The following is a 21,029-nucleotide window of genomic DNA, read 5'->3' as shown; positions in this document are numbered from 1 at the left end:
ATTTGTGCTTAATATAGTATTTCTGCTAAATGTAGTATTTATGCTTAATCATACTATTTCTGCTATTTTATAAGATTTGTGCTTAATATAGTATTTCTGCTAAATTTAGTATTTCTGATTAATTATAGTTTTTCTACTAAATCATAGTACAGTATTTCTGCTTTTTATGGGATTTGTGCTAAAACAAAGTATTTCTACTAAATGTAGTATTTGTGCTTAATCATACCATTTCTGCTTTTTATAGGATTTGTGCTTAATATAGTATTTCTGCTAAATTATAGTATTTCTGCCAAATTAATATTTGTGCTAAAACATAGTCTCAATTTAAAATTACAATATTCATAGTTCATCACAGTGTCTCTGGTAAATCACAATATTTCTGCTCTGTTGTACTATTTTTCTAAATCATAGTGTTTCTGTAATGTTTAAGTATTTTTGGCTAAATATATTCTTTCTGTTATCTTATACTATTTCTCCTAAATTCTTGTATTTTTGAGAAGTTATCATGTTTCTGGTAAGTTACAATATTTCTGCTAAATTCTGCTATGCTATTGTATTTCTGCCAAGTATTATGTTTCCTCTAAGATATTGCAGTTCTGCTAAGTTATTCCATTTTAGCAAACTTCTTTTGCTTCTGCAAAGTTTTTACAATTTCTGCAACTTTTCAGCTTTTTCAGCTACTTTTTGCATACAGCTTCAGCTTTAAGCATCCACACTGCATTTTCGCAGGAAATGCAAATTTTTCTAGTTATTGTGTGGATGCTTAAGCATCCACACTATTGAGTTCCTGTTTCTCTTTATTCTTTATTATTATTCTAGTTGCTTCCGTACACTTTTTGGCACTTAACTACTTCCACAATTTTCAGCCGATTTTCACCGTTCAAATTTTAAACTATTCTGCTATTTCTGCTAATGTGCGCTATGACTTTTGGTATTTTTTGCTATTATACTTTTTAAAATATTAAGCTTTTTTCCTTTAATTTGTCCCATTGAAATGAATGGGAAACTTTTGCAATTCTGCTAAAATTTGCTTGTTTTTGAAACTTAACTACTTCCTCATATTTTCACCTAGAACAACCATTCAAATTTTAAAATGTTCACAAATTATTGGGCTATTCAGGTATGATTCAGCTTTTTCAAATCTTCTACTGTTTTACTTTTATGCCTCTTAAAGTTTTGAGTTGCAAAATTGTGATTTTTCACAAAATACATGCGTTGTTATGGTTGCTATGCTCTTGGCTTCCAGTGTGTCACTGAAGGTTTTGCAGTCTTCTCTTCATGTCCGAACAACTGTTTGCTACTTGCTCAATTTTCACTCAACTTCCACAAATTATACATCAAAACGTAGGTATTTTTGCTGGCTTTCAGGAAATGTCACTATCATTGTTGTGGGATTTATAGAATTTTCGCAAATCTCCTCAGACCAACACAATGTCAGAAAACTCTCCATATAAAGTGAATGGAGAGCTTGTTCAAAATCACCGCTGGATTTCTGTAATGAGAGGCATATTCGAATCGTCATATCTCCTTAACGAAGCAAAGTTAAGACATGAGGCTTGTCCCCGAATATCTTCAGACACCCCTGATGCTCACAATTCAAGAATTTCTTTCTCACCTATTACCGTTCTGAAATGAGTTGGACTTGTTTGAGGGTAGGAAATTCGTCCTTCGCTCAGATTTCTTCAGATTTCAAACTGTGGAAATGAACCACTTTTTTCTCTCGTCATAACTTTTTGTTGGATTTCCACAGAGACCTGAAAATTTCCATGATTGTTCACCAAAGCCTGCTATCTCTTACGGTGAAAGAATGATATCGATACTCCAAATAGATTTCAAGTCACAAAGCGTTGTTTGAGGGCAAGTCAAGGCAGTTTTTGCTTCACTCTACTCAGTTATGGTGCATTAGAAGTCAAATATCTTTAATAATTCATATTTTAATGATAAATTGTAAACACTGGAAGATTCCCCCATCTCTTCTGAACAAAACGGTGTAAGAATGACCGCTCTAGCCCCTACGGTTTGGAAATTATGGTCATTTGTTTGAGGGGAGTCCTCACTATGAGAAATAGGCTGCAATAATCCTGTGCCTCTCTCTGCTGCGTGTGTAAAAAGAGGCACATGTTTTGGCGGGAAAAAGTACACAGGCTCTCTGATTGGTGGATTCAAATTCAGCAGCTCCCAGGCTGACCTAGAAACTTACTTCTCTCTCCCTGTGCATTTTTTTGCTGATTTTTTCATTTAACAAGTATATTTGAGGGACCCTCAGCATGTTCAGCATTTTTTCAGCTGTCCATTTTGCTTTTCCAATTTTTCTGTTTAACTTATTACTATTGTGCTAAATAATACTATTTCTGCTATTTTATAAGATTTGTGCCTAATATAGTATTTCTGCTAAATTACAATATTTCTGCTTTTTATACTATTTGTGCTAAAACATAGTATTTCTACTAAATGTAGTATTTATGCTTAATCATACTATTTCTGCTTTTTATGGGATTTGTGCCTAATATAGTATTTCTGCTTTTTATAGGATTTTTGCTCAAACATAGTATTTCTGCTAAATGTAGTGTTTATGCTTTATTATCCTATTTCTGCTTTTTATAGGATTTGTGCTTAATATAGTATTTCTGCTAAATTATAGTATTTCTGCTTTTTATAGTATTTGTGCTAAAACATAGTATTTCTACTAAATGTAGTATTTATGCTTAATAATAGTATTTCTATATATTTCTGCCAGGTCCCCAGGCAGCCAATCCTCTGTGAGGACTGAGACATTCAAATTTTCAAATCAGGGCCTGCACGGTTTCCCAGCCAATCATATATGTGTCCTGAGGCATTCAAATTTGCATATTGGGGCCTTCATGGCTTCTAAGCCAGCCAATCATATCTGAGGGCTGAGGAATTCAAATCCACAAATCAGGGCCTGCACAGCTTCCCAGCCAGCCAATCACATATGTGGGCTCCAGGTATTCAAATTTGCATATTGGGGAATTCGTGGCTTCTAAGTCAACAAGTCATCCATGTCATATATCTCTAAAAATTCATATTTTAATGATAAATTGTCAACACTTGAAGATTCCCCCATCTCTTCTGAACAAAACGGTGTAAGAATGACCGCTCTAGCCCCTATGGTTAGGAAATTATGGTCATTTGTTTGAGGGGAATCCTCACTATGTGAAATAAACTGAAAGAAGCAGGTCTATGTCTCTGTGCTGCGTGTGTAAAAAGATGCACCTGTTTTGGCGGGAAAACGTAAACAGCCTCTCTGATTGGTGGATTCAAATTCAGCAGCTCCCAGGCTGACCTAGAAACTTAGTCCTCTCTCCCTGTGTGTGTGTGTGTGTGTGTGTGTGTGTGTGTGTTTAGTGGGAGAGAGAGGACCCTGCCCTTATTTGACAGCATGTCATTGTAGGATTTAAATTGAACATAGTTAGACTGGTTGACTGGATTAGAGCCTGTGTTTGTGTGTCCCTCTGTGCATTTGTGTTTCAATAAGTTATTACTATTCTGCTAAATCATAGTATTTCTGGTACTTTTCGGTACTTGTGCTAAATACAGTATTTCTGCTAAATCATACTATTTCTGCTTTTCATAGGATTTATGCCTAATATAGTATTTCTGCTAAATTATAGTATTTCTGCTTTTTATAGGATTTGTGCCTAACATAGTATTTCTGCTAAATTATAGTATTTCTGCTTTTTATAGGATTTGTGCCTAACATAGTATTTCTGCTAAATTATAGTATTTCTGCTTTTTATACTATTTGTTCTAAATTATAGTATTCCTGCTTTTTATAGGATTTGTGCTTAATATAGTATTTCTGCTAAATTATAGTTTTTCTTCTTTTTATAGTATTTGTGCTAAAACATAGTATTTCTACTAAATGTAGTATTTATGCTTAATAATAGTATTTCTATATATTTCTGCCAGGTCCCCAGGCAGCCAATCCTCTGTGAGGACTGAGACATTCAAATTTTCAAATCAGGGCCTGCACAGTTTCCCAGCCAATCATATATGTGTCCTGAGGCATTCAAATTTGCATATTGGGGCCTTCATGGCTTCTAAGCCAGCCAATCATATCTGAGGGCTGAGGAATTCAAATCCACAAATCAGGGCCTGCACGGCTTCCCAGGCAGCCAATCATATATGTGGCCTCAGGCATTCAAATTTGCATATTGGGGGAATTCGTGGCTTCTAAGTCAACAAGTCATCCATGTCGTATATCTCTAAAAATTCACATTTTAATGATAAATTGTTAACACTGGAAGATTCCCCCATCTCTTCTGAACAAAACGGTGTAAGAATGACCGCTCTAGCCCCTACGGTTAGGAAATTATGGTCATTTGTTTGAGGGGAGTCCTCACTATGAGAAATAGGCTGCAATAATCCTGTGCCTCTCTCTGCTGCGTGTGTAAAAAGATGCACCTGTTTTGGCGGGAAAAAGTACACAGGCTCTCTGATTGGTGGATTCAAATTCAGCAGCTCCCAGGCTGACCTAGAAACTTACTTCTCTCTCCCTGTGCATTTTTATGCTGATTTTTTCATTTAACAAGTATATTTGAGGGACCCTCAGCATGTTCAGCATTTTTTCAGCTGTCCATTTTGCTTTTCCAATTTTTCTGTTTAACTTATTACTATTGTGCTAAATCATACTGTTTCTGCTATTTCATAAGATTTGTGCTTAATATAGTATTTCTGCTTTTAATAGGATTTGTGCTTAATATAGTATTTCTGCTTTTTATAGAATTTGTGCTTAATATAGTATTTCTGCTTTTTATATGATTTGTGCTTAATATGGTATTTCTGCTAAATTATAGTATTTCTGCTTTTTATACTATTTGTGCTAAAACATAGTATTTCTACTAAATGTAGTATTTATGCTTAATCATACTATTTCTGCTTTTTATAGGATTTGTGCTTAATATAGTATTTCTGCTTTTTATAGGATTTGTGCTAAAACATAGTATTTCTACTAAATGTAGTATTTATGCTTAATCATAGTATTTCTATATATTTCTGCCTGGTCCCCAGGCAGCCAATCCTCTGTGAGGACTTAGACATTCAAATTTTCAAATCAGGTCCTGCACGGTTTCCCAGCCAATCATATATGTGTCCTGAGGCATTCAAATTTGCATATTGGGGACTTCATGGCTTCTAAGCCAGCCAATCATATCTGAGGGCTGAGGAATTCAAATCCACAAATCAGGGCCTGCACAGCTTCCCAGCCAGCCAATCATGTATGTGGGCTCCAGGTATTCAAATTTGCATATTGGGGAATTCGTGGCTTCTAAGTCAACAAGTCATCCGTGTCATATATCTCTAAAAATTCATATTTTAATGATAAATTGTCAACACTTGAAGATTCCCCCATCTCTTCTGAACAAAACGGTGTAAGAATGACCGTTCTAGCTCCTACGGTTAGGAAATTATGGTCATTTGTTTGAGGGGAGTCGTCATTATGAGAAATAGACTGCAATGATCCTGTGTCTCTCTGTGCTGCGTGTGTAAAAAGGATGCACCTGTTTTGGAGGGAAAGAGTGCACAGGCTCTCTGATTGGTGGATTCAAATTCAGCAGCTCCCAGGCTGACCTAGAAACTCACTTTTCTCTCCCTGTGTGTGTGTGTGTGTGTGTGTGTGTGTGTGTGTGTGTGTGTGACAGAGAGAGAGAGAGAGAGAGAGAAAGGCTTTTAATGGGATGATCTCATTCTAAGATTCAAATTCAATATATTTAGACTGGTTGACTGAATTGGATCTTGTGTGTGTGTCTCTCTGTGCATGTGTGTTTTCTTATGTGTACATATTTGTGATTGTGTGGCTGTTATAGATTTTTTTGCTGATTTTTTTCATTTAACAAGTATAGTTGAGGGACCTTCAGCATGTTCATCATTTTTTCAGCTGTCCATTTTTGCTTTTCCAATTTTTCTGTTTAAGTTATTACTATTGTGCTAAATCATACTATTTCTGCTATTTTATAAGATTTGTGCCAAATACCGTATTTCTGCCAAATATAGTATTTCTGATTAATTATAGTTTTTTCTACCAAATCATAGTACAGTATTTCTGCTTTTTATAGGGTTTGTGCTTAATATAGTATTTCTGCTTTTTATAGTATTTGTGCTAAATTATAGTATTTCTACCAAATTATAATATTTGTGCTAAAACATAGTCTTAATTTAAAATTACAATATTCATAGTTCATCACAGTGTCTCTGGTAAATCACAATATTTCTGCTCTGTTGTACTATTTTTCTAAATCATAGTGTTTCTGTAATGTTTAAGTATTTTTGGCTAAATATATTCTTTCTGTTATCTTATACTATTTCTCCTAAATTCTTGTATTTTTGAGAAGTTATCATGTTTCTGGTAAGTTACAATATTTCTGCTAAATTCTGCTATGCTATTGTATTTCTGCCAAGTATTATGTTTCCTCTAAGATATTGCAGTTCTGCTAAGTTATTCCATTTTAGCAAACTTCTTTTGCTTCTGCAAAGTTTTTACAATTTCTGCAACTTTTCAGCTTTTTCAGCTACTTTTTGCATACAGCTTCAGCTTTAAGCATCCACACTGCATTTTCGCAGGAAATGCAAATTTTTCTAGTTATTATTATTATTCTAGTTGCTTCCGTACACTTTTTGGCACTTAACTACTTCCACAATTTTCAGCCGATTTTCACCGTTCAAATTTTAAACTATTCTGCTATTTCTGCTAATTTACGCTATGATTTTTGCTATTTTTAACTATTATACTTTTTAAAATATTAAGCTTTTTTCCTTTAATTTGTCCCATTGAAATGAATGGGAAACTTCTGCAATTCTGCTAAAATTTGCTTGTTTTTGAAACTTAACTACTTCCTCATATTTTCACCTAGAACAACCATTCAAACTTTAAAATGTTCACAAATTATTGGGCTATTCAGGTATGATTCAGCTTTTTCAAATGTTTTACTGTTTTACTTTTATGCCTCTTAAAGTTTTGAGTTGCAAAATTGTGATTTTTCACAAAATACATGCGTTGTTATGGTTGCTATGCTCTTGGCTTCCAGTGTGCCACTGAAGGTTTTGCAATTTTCACTTCATGTCCGAACAACTTCTTGCTACTTGCTCAATTTTCACTCAACTTCCACAAATTATACATCAAAACGTAGGTATTTTTGCTGGCTTTCAGAAAATGTCACTATCATTGTTGTGGGATTTATAGAATTTTTGCAAATCTCCTCAGACCAACACAAGGTCTCAAAACTCTCCATATAAAGTCAATGGAGAGCTTGTTCAAAATCATCGCTGGATTTCTGTAATGAGAGGCATATTCGAATCGTCATATCTCCTTAACGAAGCGACTTTAAGACATGAGGCTTGTCCCCGAATATCTTCAGACACCCCTGACGCTCACAATTCAAGAATTTCTTTCTCACCTATTACCGTTCTGAAATGAGTTGGACTTGTTTGAGGGTAGGAAATTCGTCCTTCGCTCAGATTTCTTCAGATTTAAAACTCTGGAAATGAACCACTTTTTTCTCTCGTCATAATTTTTTTTTGGATTTCCACAGAGACCTGAAAATTTCCATGACTGTTCACCAAAGCCTGCTGTCTCTTACGGTGAAAGAATGATATCGATACTCCAAATAGATTTCGAGTTACAAAGCGTTGTTTGAGGGCAAGTCAAGGCAGTTTTTGCTTCGCTCTACTCAGTTATGGTGCATTAGAAGTCAAATATCTTTAATAATTCATATTTTAATGATAAATTGTAAACACTGGAAGATTCCCCCATCTCTTCTGAACAGAACGGTATAAGAATGACCGCTCTAGCCCCTACGGTTTGGGAATTATGGTCATTTGTTTGAGGGGAGTCCTCACTATGAGAAATAGGCTGCAATAATCCTGTGCCTCTCTGTGCTGCGTGTGTAAAAAGAGGCACATGTTTTGGCGGGAAAAAGTACACAGGCTCTCTGATTGGTGGATTCAAATTCAGCAGCTCCCAGGCTGACCTAGAAACTTACTTCTCTCTCCCTGTGCATTTTTTTGCTGATTTTTTCATTTAACAAGTATATTTGAGGGACCCTCAGCATGTTCAGCATTTTTTCAGCTGTCCATTTTGCTTTTCCAATTTTTCTGTTTAACTGATTACTATTGTGCTAAATCATACTATTTCTGCTATTTTATAAGATTTGTGCCTAATATAGTATTTCTGCTAAATTACAGTATTTCTGCTTTTTATACTATTTGTGCTAAAACATAGTATTTCTACTAAATGTAGTATTTATGCTTAATCATACTATTTCTGCTTTTTATGGGATTTGTGCCTAATATAGTATTTCTGCTTTTTATAGGATTTTTGCTCAAACATAATATTTCTACTAAATGTAGTGTTTATGCTTAATCATCCTATTTCTGCTTTTTATAGGATTTGTGCTTAATATAGTATTTCTGCTAAATTATAGTATTTCTGCTTTTTATAGTATTTGTGCTAAAACATAGTATTTCTACTAAATGTAGTATTTATGCTTAATCATAGTATTTCTATATATTTCTATATATTTCTGCCAGGTCCCCAGGCAGCCAATCCTCTGTGAGGACTTAGACATTCAAATTTTCAAATCAGGGCCTGCACGGTTTCCCAGCCAATCATATATGTGTCCTGAGGCATTCAAATTTGCATATTGGGGCCTTCATGGCTTCTAAGCCAGCCAATCATATCTGAGGGCTGGGGAATTCAAATCCACAAATCAGGGCCTGCACAGCTTCCCAGCCAGCCAATCATGTATGTGGGCTCCAGGTATTCAAATTTGCATATTGGGGAATTCGTGGCTTCTAAGTCAACAAGTCATCCATGTCATATATCTCTAAAAATTCATATTTTAATGATAAATTGTCAACACTTGAAGATTCCCCCATCTCTTCTGAACAAAACGGTGTAAGAATGACCGCTCTAGCCCCTATGGTTAGGAAATTATGGTCATTTGTTTGAGGGGAATCCTCACTATGTGAAATAAACTGAAAGAAGCAGGTCTATGTCTCTGTGCTGCGTGTGTAAAAAGATGCACCTGTTTTGGCGGGAAAATGTAAACAGCCTCTCTGATTGGTGGATTCAAATTCAGCAGCTCCCAGGCTGACCTAGAAACTTAGTCCTCTCTCCCTGTGTGTGTGTGTGTGTCTGTGTGTGTGTGTGTGTGTGTGTGTGTGTGTGTGTGTGCGTTTAGTGGGAGAGAGAGGACCCTGCCCTTATTTGGCAGCATGTCATTGTAGGATTTAAATTGAACATAGTTAGACTGGTTGACTGGATTAGAGCCTGTGTTTGTGTGTCCCTCTGTGCATTTGTGTTTCAATAAGTTATTACTATTCTGCTAAATCATAGTATTTCTGGTACTTTTCGGTACTTGTGCTAAATACAGTATTTCTGCTAAATCATACTATTTCTGCTTTTCATAGGATTTATGCCTAATATAGTATTTCTGCTAAATTATAGTATTTCTGCTTTTTATAGGATTTGTGCCTAACATAGTATTTCTGCTAAATTATAGTATTTCTGCTTTTTATAGGATTTGTGCCTAACATAGTATTTCTGCTAAATTATAGTATTTCTGCTTTTTATACTATTTGTTCTAAATTATAGTATTTCTGCTTTTTATAGTATTTGTGCTTAATATAGTATTTCTGCTAAATTATAGTTTTTCTTCTTTTTATAGTATTTGTGCTAAAACATAGTATTTCTACTAAATGTAGTATTTATGCTTAATAATAGTATTTCTATATATTTCTGCCAGGTCCCCAGGCAGCCAATCCTCTGTGAGGACTGAGACATTCAAATTTTCAAATCAGGGCCTGCACAGTTTCCCAGCCAATCATATCTGAGGGCTGAGGAATTCAAATCCACAAATCAGGGCCTGCACAGCTTCCCAGCCAGCCAATCACATATGTGGTCTCAGGCATTCAAATTTGCATATTGGGGAATTCGTGGCTTCTAAGTCAACAAGTCATCCATGTCATATATCTCTAAAAATTCATATTTTAATATTAAATTGTCAACACTTGAAGATTCCCCCATCTCTTCTGAACAAAACGGTTTAAGAATGACCGCTCTAGCCCCTACGGTTAGGAAATTACGGTCATTTGTTTGAGGGGAATCCTCACTATGTGAAATAAACTGCAAAAATCCTGTGTCTCTCTGTGCTGCTGCGTGTGTAAACAGATGCACCTGTTTTGGTGGGGAAAAGTGCACAGCCTCTCTGATTGGTGGATTCAAATTCACCAGCTCCCAGGCTGACCTAGAAACTTACTTCTCTCTCCCTGTGTGTGTGTGTGTGTGTGTGTGTGTGTGTGTGTGTGTGTGTGTGTGTGTGTGTGTGTGTGTGTTTGTGTGTGTGTGTGACAGAGAGAGAGAGAGAGAGAAAGCCTTTTAATGGGATGATCCCATTGTAAGATTCAAATTCAATATATTTAGACTGGTTGACTGAATTGGATCTTGTGTGTGTGTCTCTCTGTGCATGTGTGTTTCCTCATGTGTACATATTTGTAATTGTGTGGCAGTCATAAATTTTTTTGCTGATTTTTGTCATTTAACAAGTATATTTGAGGGAACCTCAGCATGTTCATCATTTTTTCAGCTGTCCATTTTGCTTTTCCAATTTTTCTGTTTAACTTATTACTATTGTGCTAAATCACACTATTTCTGCTATTTTATAAGATTTGTGCTTAATATACTATTTCTGCTTTTATAGGATTTGTGCTTAATATAGTATTTCTGCTTTTTATAAGATTTGTGCTTAATATAGTATTTCTGCTAAATGTAGTATTTATGCTTAATCATACTATTTCTGCTTTTCATAGGATTTGTGCTTAATATAGTATTTCTGCTAAATTTAGTATTTCTGATTAATTATAGTCTTTCTACTAAATCATAGTACAGTATTTCTGCTTTTTATGGGATTTGTGCTAAAACAAAGTATTTCTACTAAATGTAGTATTTATGCTTAATCATACCATTTCTGCTTTTTATAGGATTTGTGCTTAATATAGTATTTCTGCTAAATTATAGTATTTCTGCCAAATTATAATATTTGTGCTAAAACATAGTCTTAATTTAAAATTACAATATTCATAGTTCATCACAGTGTCTCTGGTAAATCACAATATTTCTGCTCTGTTGTACTATTTTTCTAAATCATAGTGTTTCTGTAATGTTTAAGTATTTTTGGCTAAATATATTCTTTCTGTTATCTTATACTATTTCTCCTAAATTCTTGTATTTTTGAGAAGTTATCATGTTTCTGGTAAGTTACAATATTTCTGCTAAATTCTGCTATGCTATTGTATTTCTGCCAAGTATTATGTTTCCTCTAAGATATTGCAGTTCTGCTAAGTTATTCCATTTTAGCAAACTTCTTTTGCTTCTGCAAAGTTTTTACAATTTCTGCAACTTTTCAGCTTTTTCAGCTACTTTTTGCATACAGCTTCAGCTTTAAGCATCCACACTGCATTTTCGCAGGAAATGCAAATTTTTCTAGTTATTATTCTAGTTGCTTCCGTACACTTTTCGCCGTTAAACTACTTCCACAATTTTCAGCCGATTTTCACCGTTCAAATTTTAAACTATTCTGCTATTTTTGCTAATTCCTGCTACGATTTTTGCTATTTTTAACTATTATACTTTTTAAAATATTAAGCTTTTTTCCTTTAATTTGTCCCATTGAAATGAATGGGAAACTTCTGCAATTCTGCTAAATTTTGCTTGTTTTTGAAACTTAACTACTTCCTCATACTTTCACCTAGAACAACCATTCAAATTTTAAAATGTTCACAAATTATTGGGCTATTCAGGTATGATTCAGCTTTTTCAAATGTTTTACTGTTTTACTTTTATGCCTCTTAAAGTTTTGAGTTGCAAAATTGTGATTTTTCACAAAATACATGTGTTGTTATGGTTGCTATGCTCTTGGCTTCCAGTGTGCCACTGAAGGTTTTGCAATTTTCACTTCATGTCCGAACAACTTCCTGCTACTTGCTCAATTTTCACTCAACTTCCACAAATTATACATCAAAACGTAGGTATTTTTGCTGGCTTTCAGAAAATGTCACCATCATTGTTGTGGGATTTATAGAATTTTGGCAAATCTCCTCAGACTAACACAAGGTCAGAAAACTCTCCATATAAAGTGAATGGAGAGCTTGTTCAAAATCATCGCTGCATTTCTGTAATGAGAGGCATATTCGAATCGTCATATCTCCTTAACGAAGCAAAGTTAAGACATGAGGCTTGTCCCCGTATATCTTCAGACACTCCTGACGCTCACAATTCAAGAATTTCTTTCTCACCTATTACCGTTCTGAAATGAGTTGGACTTGTTTGAGGGTAGGAAATTTGTCCTTCGCTCAGATTTCTTCAGATTTCAAACTGTGGAAATGAACCACTTTTTTCTCTCGTCATAACTTTTTGTTGGATTTCCACAGAGACCTGAAAATTTCTATGACTGTTCACCAAAGCCTGCTGTCTCTTACGGTGAAAGAATGATATCGATACTCCAAATAGATTTAGAGTTAGAAAGCGTTGTTTGAGGGCAAGTCAAGGCAGTTTTTGCTTCGCTCTGCTCAGTTATGGTGCATTAGAAGTCTAATATCTTTAATAATTCATATTTTAATGATAAATTGTTAACACTGGAAGATTCCCCCATCTCTTCTGAACAAAACGGTGTAAGAATGACCGCTCTAGCCCCTACGGTTAGGAAATTATGGTCATTTGTTTGAGGGGAGTCCTCACTATGAGAAATAGGCTGCAATAATCCTGTGCCTCTCTGTCCTGCGTGTGTAAAAAGATGCACCTGTTTTGGCGGGAAAACGTAAACAGCCACTCTGATTGGTGGATTTAAATTCGGCAGCTCTCTCCCTCTGTGTCTGTCTGTGTGTGTGTGTGTGTGTGTGTGTGTGTGTGTGTTTAGTGGGAGAGAGAGGACCCTGCCCTTATTTGGCAGCATGTCATTGTAGGATTTAAATTGAATATAGTTAGACTGGTTGACTGGATTAGAGCCTGTGTTTGTGTGTCCCTCTGTGCATTTCTGTTCCAATATGCCTCCATATTTGTAATTTTGTAAGTTATTACTATTCTGCTAAATATAGTATTTCTGCTTTTTATAGGATTTGTGCCTAATATAGTATTTCTGCTTTTTATAGGATTTGTGCCTAATATAGTATTTCTGCTTTTTATAGGATTTGTGCTTAATATAGTATTTCTACTAAATTATAGTATTTCTGCTTTTTATAGTATTTGTGCTAAAACATAGTATTTCTACTAAATGTAGTATTTCTGCTTTTTATACTATTTGTGCTAAATTATAATATTTCTGCTTTTTATACTATTTGTGCTAAATTATAATATTTCTGCTTTTTATACTATTTGTGCTAAAACATAGTATTTCTACTAAATGTAGTATTTATGCTTAATCATACTATTTCTGCTTTTTATAGGATTTGTGCCTAATATAGTATTTCTGCTTATTATAGGATTTGTGCTTAATATAGTATTTCTGCTAAATTATAGTATTTCTGCTTTTTATAGTATTTGTGCTAAAACATAGTATTTCTACTAAATGTAGTATTTATGCTTAATCATAGTATTTCTATATATTTCTGCCAGGTCCCCAGGCAGCCAATCCTCTGTGAGGACTTAGACATTCAAATTTTCAAATCAGGGCCTGCACGGTTTCCCAGCCAATCATATATGTGTCCTGAGGCATTCAAATTTGCATATTGGGGCCTTCATGGCTTCTAAGCCAGCCAATCATATCTGAGGGCTGAGGAATTCAAATCCACAAATCAGGGCCTGCACGGCTTCCCAGCCAGCCAATCATATATGTGGCCTCAGGCATTCAAATTTGCATATTGGGGGAATTCGTGGCTTCTAAGTCAACAAGTCATCCATGTCGTATATCTCTAAAAATTCACATTTTAATGAGAAATTGTTAACACTGGAAGATTCCCCCATCTCTTCTGAACAAAACGGTGTAAGAATGACCGCTCTAGCCCCTACGGTTTAGAAATTATGGTCATTTGTTTGAGGGGAGTCCTCACTATGAGAAATAGGCTGCAATAATCCTGTGCCTCTCTCTGCTGCGTGTGTAAAAAGATGCACCTGTTTTGGCGGGAAAAAGTACACAGGCTCTCTGATTGGTGGATTCAAATTCAGCAGCTCCCAGGCTGACCTAGAAACTTACTTCTCTCTCCCTGTGCATTTTTTTGCTGATTTTTTCATTTAACAAGTATATTTGAGGGACCCTCAGCATGTTCAGCATTTTTTCAGCTGTCCATTTTGCTTTTCCAATTTTTCTGTTTAACTTATTACTATTGTGCTAAATCATACTATTTCTGCTATTTTATAAGATTTGTGCCTAATATAGTATTTCTGCTAAATTACAATATTTCTGCTTTTTATACTATTTGTGCTAAAACATAGTATTTCTACTAAATGTAGTATTTATGCTTAATCATACTATTTCTGCTTTTTATGGGATTTGTGCCTAATATAGTATTTCTGCTTTTTATAGGATTTTTGCTCAAACATAGTATTTCTACTAAATGTAGTGTTTATGCTTAATCATCCTATTTCTGCTTTTTATAGGATTTGTGCTTAATATAGTATTTCTGCTAAATTATAGTATTTCTGCTTTTTATAGTATTTGTGCTAAAACATAGTATTTGTACTAAATGTAGTATTTATGCTTAATCATAGTATTTCTATATATTTCTGCCAGGTCCCCAGGCAGCCAATCGTCTGTGAGGACTGAGAAATTCAAATTTTCAAATCAGGGCCTGCACGGCTTCCCAGCCAATCATATATGTGTCCTGAGGCATTCAAATTTGCATATTGGGGCCTTCATGGCTTCTAAGCCAGCCAATCATATCTGAGGGCTGAGGAATTCAAATCCACAAATCAGGGCCTGCACAGCTTCCCAGCCAGCCAATCATGTATGTGGGCTCCAGGTATTCAAATTTGCATATTGGGGAATTCGTGGCTTCTAAGTCAACAAGTCATCCATGTCATATATCTCTAAAAATTCATATTTGAATGATAAATTGTCAACACTTGAAGATTCCCCCATCTCTTCTGAACAAAATGGTGTAAGAATGACCGCTCTAGCCCCTACAGTTAGGAAATTATGGTCATTTGTTTGAGGGGAGTCCTCACTATGAGAAATAGACTGCAATAATCCTGTACCTCTATGTGCTGCGTGTGTAAAAAGATGCACCTGTTTTGGCGGGAAAACGTAAATAGCCACTCTGATTGGTGGATTTAAATTCGGCAGCTCTCTCCCTCTGTGTGTGTGTGTGTGTGTGTGTGTGTTTAGTGGGAGAGAGAGGACCCTGCCCTTATTTGGCAGCATGTCATTGTAGGATTTAAATTGAATATAGTTAGACTGGTTGACTGAATTGGATCTTGTGTGTGTGTCTCTCTGTGCATGTGTGTTTCCTCATGTGTACATATTTGTAATTGTGTGGCTGTCATAAATTTTTTTTCAGATTTTTGTCATTTAACAAGTATATTTGAGGGACCCTCAGCATGTTCAGCATTTTTTCAGCTGTCCATTTTGCTTTTCCAATTTTTCTGTTTAACTTATTACTATTGTGCTAAATCATACTATTTCTGCTATTTTATAAGATTTGTGCTTAATATACTATTTCTGCTTTTATAGGATTTGTGCTTAATATAGTATTTCTGCTTTTTATAAGATTTGTGCTTAATATAGTATTTCTGCTAAATGTAGTATTTATGCTTAATCATATTATTTCTGCTTTTCATAGGATTTGTGCTTAATATAGTATTTCTGCTAAATTTAGTATTTCTGATTAATTATAGTTTTTCTACTAAATCATAGTACAGTATTTCTGCTTTTTATGGGATTTGTGCTAAAACAAAGTATTTCTACTAAATGTAGTATTTATGCTTAATCATACCATTTCTGCTTTTTATAGGATTTGTGCTTAATATAGTATTTCTGCTAAATTATAGTATTTCTGCCAAATTATAATATTTGTGCTAAAACATAGTCTTAATTTAAAATTACAATATTCATAGTTCATCACAGTGTCTCTGGTAAATCACAATATTTCTGCTCTGTTGTACTATTTTTCTAAATCATAGTGTTTCTGTAATGTTTAAGCATTTTTGGCTAAATATATTCTTTCTGTTATCTTATACTATTTCTCCTAAATTCTTGTATTTTTGAGAAGTTATCATGTTTCTGGTAAGTTACAATATTTCTGCTAAATTCTGCTATGCTATTGTATCTCTGCCAAGTATTATGTTTCCTCTAAGATATTGCAGTTCTGCTAAGTTATTCCATTTTAGCAAACTTCTTTTGCTTCTGCAAAGTTTTTACAATTTCTGCAACTTTTCAGCTTTTTCAGCTACTTTTTGCATACAGCTTCAGCTTTAAAGCATCCACACTGCATTTTCGCAGGAAATGCAAATTTTTCTAGTTTAATTTGATTTTATTAAGTCTGCTTATCTGTAGCACTGTTTATGGTTGTGTTTAATATAACATTTAGCTACCATAAACAAGGAATTTCCAGATCCTATCACCTCTCTTGTATTATACAAATTATCTTGAGGCAATTGTTGCTGGTTAAAAAACAAAAAAGTGACTATAGTGACTATATGAGTTGCTGTGTAATAAATTTGTCTGCTAGCCAGATTACAATCGCACAATTACCTCTGCTTTACGTTAGTGAACTTACACAGGTTGATCCTTCACGGAGAAGAGTTCACACGAAACAATGAAGAAGCGCAGCAACACTGTGAATCAGCTCAACTTCTAGACTGGTTAATAAAACACAAAAGCAGCACAAAAGCTTGACTCTCACAGCCCATGTAATACTTCGATGGGATAATTCGGTTCAAAGTACAGCTGTAAAAGTGTTAAACATCATCTACTGTTACACTAACTGTTACACTATGCTGGTTAATAAAACACAGCTTGACTCCTACAGCACTTATAATACTTAGATGAGGTGATTAGGTTCAAAGTCCAGCTGTAAAAGCAAGCAGCAGCAGCCAGAGCGGATATATTACATCATATCTTAAGGCAGACCTTCCCAAAGTGTGGGGCCCGCCCCCTAGGAGGGGGGGCGCTATGAAAAGGAAGAGAAAAAAAAACAAACCAAAGCTTGGACACTGCTAGCACGGGGCGCCTCCACAAACGCAAATCAGGAGATGAAGCATAGCTAAATATGTTTCCAAACCAACTTCATTCTAAGCCAAAGACTAGAAAATATGGTGAAGCATATCTTCCCTTTGGTTTCACCTGCACAAGTGCCAAGGTAGGTCTCCCCTGCAGAATTGGTCTTTCCTTCGTCACGAGCAGCGCTGGGCTCTTCAAATCAAACAGTATCCCACATTCTTGATTTTTAGTTCACAAACACTTGTTGTAATGACTAACTACTCCTGACATTTTGGAGATGTTAGCTCTTTACACAGTAAAGTTACAGCGGGATACAAATAACATCAGGCTGATCCTGCTACGATTTCTTCCCCCTGTACAAATCACGGACAAACAGCATCCAACAGTTGTTTATGTTTTTGAACCCATTTTGCAGAGGGATTGAAAATTTTATTGATAGCAATGTTGAATATTATTACACAGGAAAAAAAACAACTACATGTAAAATAATTACACCGTGACGCCTCTGCCTTTGTAAATGGAGGGACAGTAACTGCGCGTAAAACCTGAAGATTGTCAGATTAACAGTATTTTGTCTCTGTCTCCCATTCTGCAATTCATCTCATGTAAACAATTACGTGGCGCACAGCGTGACGTGAAAAAAGGCACATACCTTTGACGTTGCGTGATGAACTCTGTATTCCTCGTCCACACGTAAACGAAAAAAGGGAGTTTTAAGGAGTGATTCCAAACGCCGTTTACGTGTGGACGAAACAGCTGCGTTTTCAAAAATACCCGTGTAGGTGCGGACGTAGCTTAAAAGAGTTAGTAGTTTATTTCCTTACCACCTGCAATTTATTGCATATTACTTGTATTTGCTTAACTGTTTACTAAATGTTTGAGGTGTGAAATAAACCGCAATGGAGAAAAATATGGGTGTGTGTGGTTGGAGGATATGTTCGTGCGTGCGTGTGCGCGCGCGAGGGGGGCGCGAACATTTTTCTTGTAAAACAAAGGGGGGCGCAGCAAAAAAAAGTTTGGGAACCACTGTCTTAAGGACCTTGTAGTACCATATCACCCTATTAGAGCACTTCGCTCTCGCACTGCAGGCTTGTTGTTCCTAGAGTATTTAGAAGTAGAATGGGAGGGAGAGCCTTCAGTTTTCAGGCCCCTCTTCTGTGGAACCAGCTTCCAGACACTTTCTCTACTTTTAAGATTAGGCTTAAAACTTTCCTTTTTGCTAAAGCATATAGTTAGGGCTGGACCAGGTGACCCTGAATCCTCCCTTAGCTATGCTGCAATAGACGTAGGCTGCCGGGGATTCCCATGATGCATTGAGTTTTTCCTTTCCAGTCACCTTTCTCACTCACTATGTGTTAACAGACCTCTCTGCATTGAATCATGTCTGTTATTAATCTCTGTCTCTCTTCCACAGCATGTCTTTTATCCTGTCTTCCTTCTCTCACCCCAACCGGTTGCAGCAGATGGCCCCGGCCCTCCCTGAGCCTGGTTCTGCCGGAGGTTTCTTCCAGTTAAAAGGGAGTTTTTCCTTCCCACTGTCGCCAAAGTGCTTGCTCATAGGGGGTCATATGATTGTTGGATTTTTCTCTGTATCTACTGTACAATATAAATCTGCTGTTGGGATTTGGCACTATATAAATAAAATTGAATTGATTTGAATATACAGCAGGTAACAAAAACAGAGACTTGCAGGCTCCATTTCTACCTGTTCATGTTTCTACAGTAGAATCATGCGGAGATCGCTTTAAAGTCTCTTTGGGTTGGTTTTTGTATTTGCTTTTTGTTCATATGTAAATTAATAGAGGGGTATAGAGGGTGTTGGTGTGTAGGACTGTAGTCTGAGTTGAAAACTGATGAGTTTTGGGAGAAAGCATGACATCAGTTTTTTGGGGGTCGAAGTTTGGAAGAGTTTTATATATTGTATAACTAGCTTTTGAAAAGGGGCACATAGCAGGCTGAATAACAACAACTCACATTCGTCAATAATCTAGTATGGAATCGCATCATACTATAAATAAAAAGAAACATTCTTTTTTCTCCGCATTGTAAAGTTATCATGTCGTGACAGTAGAATTGGTCAGTTTCAATATTATTACGGGGCCAACATTATTACGTGTATGATGATGCTTGAAATACACCACACAGAGATGTGAGGAACAACAGCAGGGTTGGCTCCATGGCCTTTCTCTGTTTCTAATATAAACAGTATCAGTGTCTCATCTTTGGCTTCCTGCTGCACATCTTAGCATCCTTCCATTAATACAATCAAACAAGCAGAAGCAATGTCTGAACTACAATACTTCTTGAATTAACAACCGAGGGATTTCCCTATTCTGGGTAAATATATTATGTTAGTGATAAAAACAAACTTATAAGAAAACTAGTGCAATGAAACCAAAATCACAGTGAGGTTATGATCTACACTGCAGTCAGACACTAGGGGGCAATAGAGAGGGGGTTTTGTTTTGGTTTGTTTTTGCTGTCATTGCTGTCGTAGGGCAAACGTGGGGCAAATATGTTGGTATGGGACACATTGCTCATAGGATTTTAGTAAGTGAAGGAAATATTTAATTTAAATCAACCTTCCAAGGTTCCTTGTTAAATAAACACAGTGACCATAAAAAGGTGAAGTTCAGTAGCTATAAAACTGTTATTTCAGTTTATGGTTTGTGTATTCATCCTTTAGATTACAGACTGACTGTGTGGTTACATCTTAACTATTTTTGGCTGTTTTAACATGAATGTTTTCTTCTTTTTGAACTTTGCTTTTTGACTGTTATTTGTCAAGCTGACTGACCTTCCATGTACAACCACTAAATTGAATTACTTAAATTTGTTGGATACTTTGATTTTATGCCGTCTCAGGTCCACTTTTTGTTCAACACTGATAAAATCCAAATTAAATTAATAATTTGTTCAGATTTTATTTATTATAAGGAACTGTATTTTCAGAACTGAATTTTTCAGGTTACAGCCTTTACTGCTTTATTTGAATTTTGGTTTAACATAGAAAAGACTTTAAGGGGAAAAAACTCTAAATAGACTTGCTTTTAAAAATCATATTACACATTTTTACATTTAATTTCTGTTTTACAAAAGACTTTTATGGATTTTTATTTTTATTTTTACAAGTTTACCTTATTCAAAATGTTATGTGGTCATGGTGACAGTGGTCTGACAGTGGTCTGTCGCCATGACAGTATTTTGTCTTTGCATGAGACTGTTAGTTATTTCTGGACTGGTTTATTTAGGTTTATTTCCTGAGTGTGTTATTTCGTTATGCTTCTGAGTTTTCTTAGTTCTCTGGTCCTTGTTTAGTTTAGGCAGTTCTTATTTTGTCCATGTGTCTGTCTGTCTGTCTGTCTGTCTCTCTCTCTCTGCGTGTTAGTGATTTCCTGTTTAATTGTAACAATCACTTGTCTTTTGCATTGTGTTCATTTTTGCGTCCCCTGTCTTGTTAGTCAGACTCAGATGTGGATCTGGCTGTCTAGCTAAGTTCTTATTAAGGTAATATGACAGCATAGTTTAAAAATAATCTTATTTTAATGTCACAAATGTTCTTCAATAAACTGGTTGTTGTCGTGCACTGATATTAACACTCACGGTATGGCTGAAGGCTGCTTCTCCTGTCACTTCTTTATCCCAAGACGTTGATTCTGTTCATCTGGATGTAGCGCTTTAAGCGGGAGAAACATTTCATCACTCATCCAAGTCATTTCTTTAATCTCAGCTGACTGCAGGTTTCCCCAACCTAAAGAGTACATTTGCACAATGACTAAATCTACCCCACTGAATGAACAATGGGTTGTGAGGCCAGCATTGTAAGATGGCACCCTTAGGCCCCTTCCGCGATTCAGAGATGGC

At 35.7% G+C, this 21,029-nt stretch overlaps 1 protein-coding gene across 2 annotated transcripts in view; it reads right to left on the bottom strand.

The window, feature by feature from the left end:
• The window catches only part of LOC146670440 (N-acetyltransferase 8-like), an 850,360-nt gene that overhangs the window by 28,449 nt on the left and 800,882 nt on the right, over nucleotides 1–21,029 (bottom strand). The window contains exon 1 of one of the 2 annotated variants that reach the window (XM_085407416.1): nucleotides 16,723–17,027. The exons of the other annotated variant lie outside the window; for it this stretch is intronic. The gene's annotated coding sequence lies outside the window, so the exon portion shown is untranslated. Of the gene's footprint in view, nucleotides 1–16,722; nucleotides 17,028–21,029 lie in introns of those variants that run through there. 2 annotated transcript variants of the gene reach the window in all.

Source organism: Rhamphochromis longiceps, linkage group LG5 (assembly GCF_057381845.1).
Source record: "Rhamphochromis longiceps isolate RC_006_pf linkage group LG5, R_longiceps_female_GT1.1, whole genome shotgun sequence".
NCBI lineage: Eukaryota > Metazoa > Chordata > Actinopteri > Cichliformes > Cichlidae > Rhamphochromis > Rhamphochromis longiceps.
Note: the sequence above shows the minus strand (reverse complement) of the source record. Positions and strands in the feature narration are given on the sequence as shown.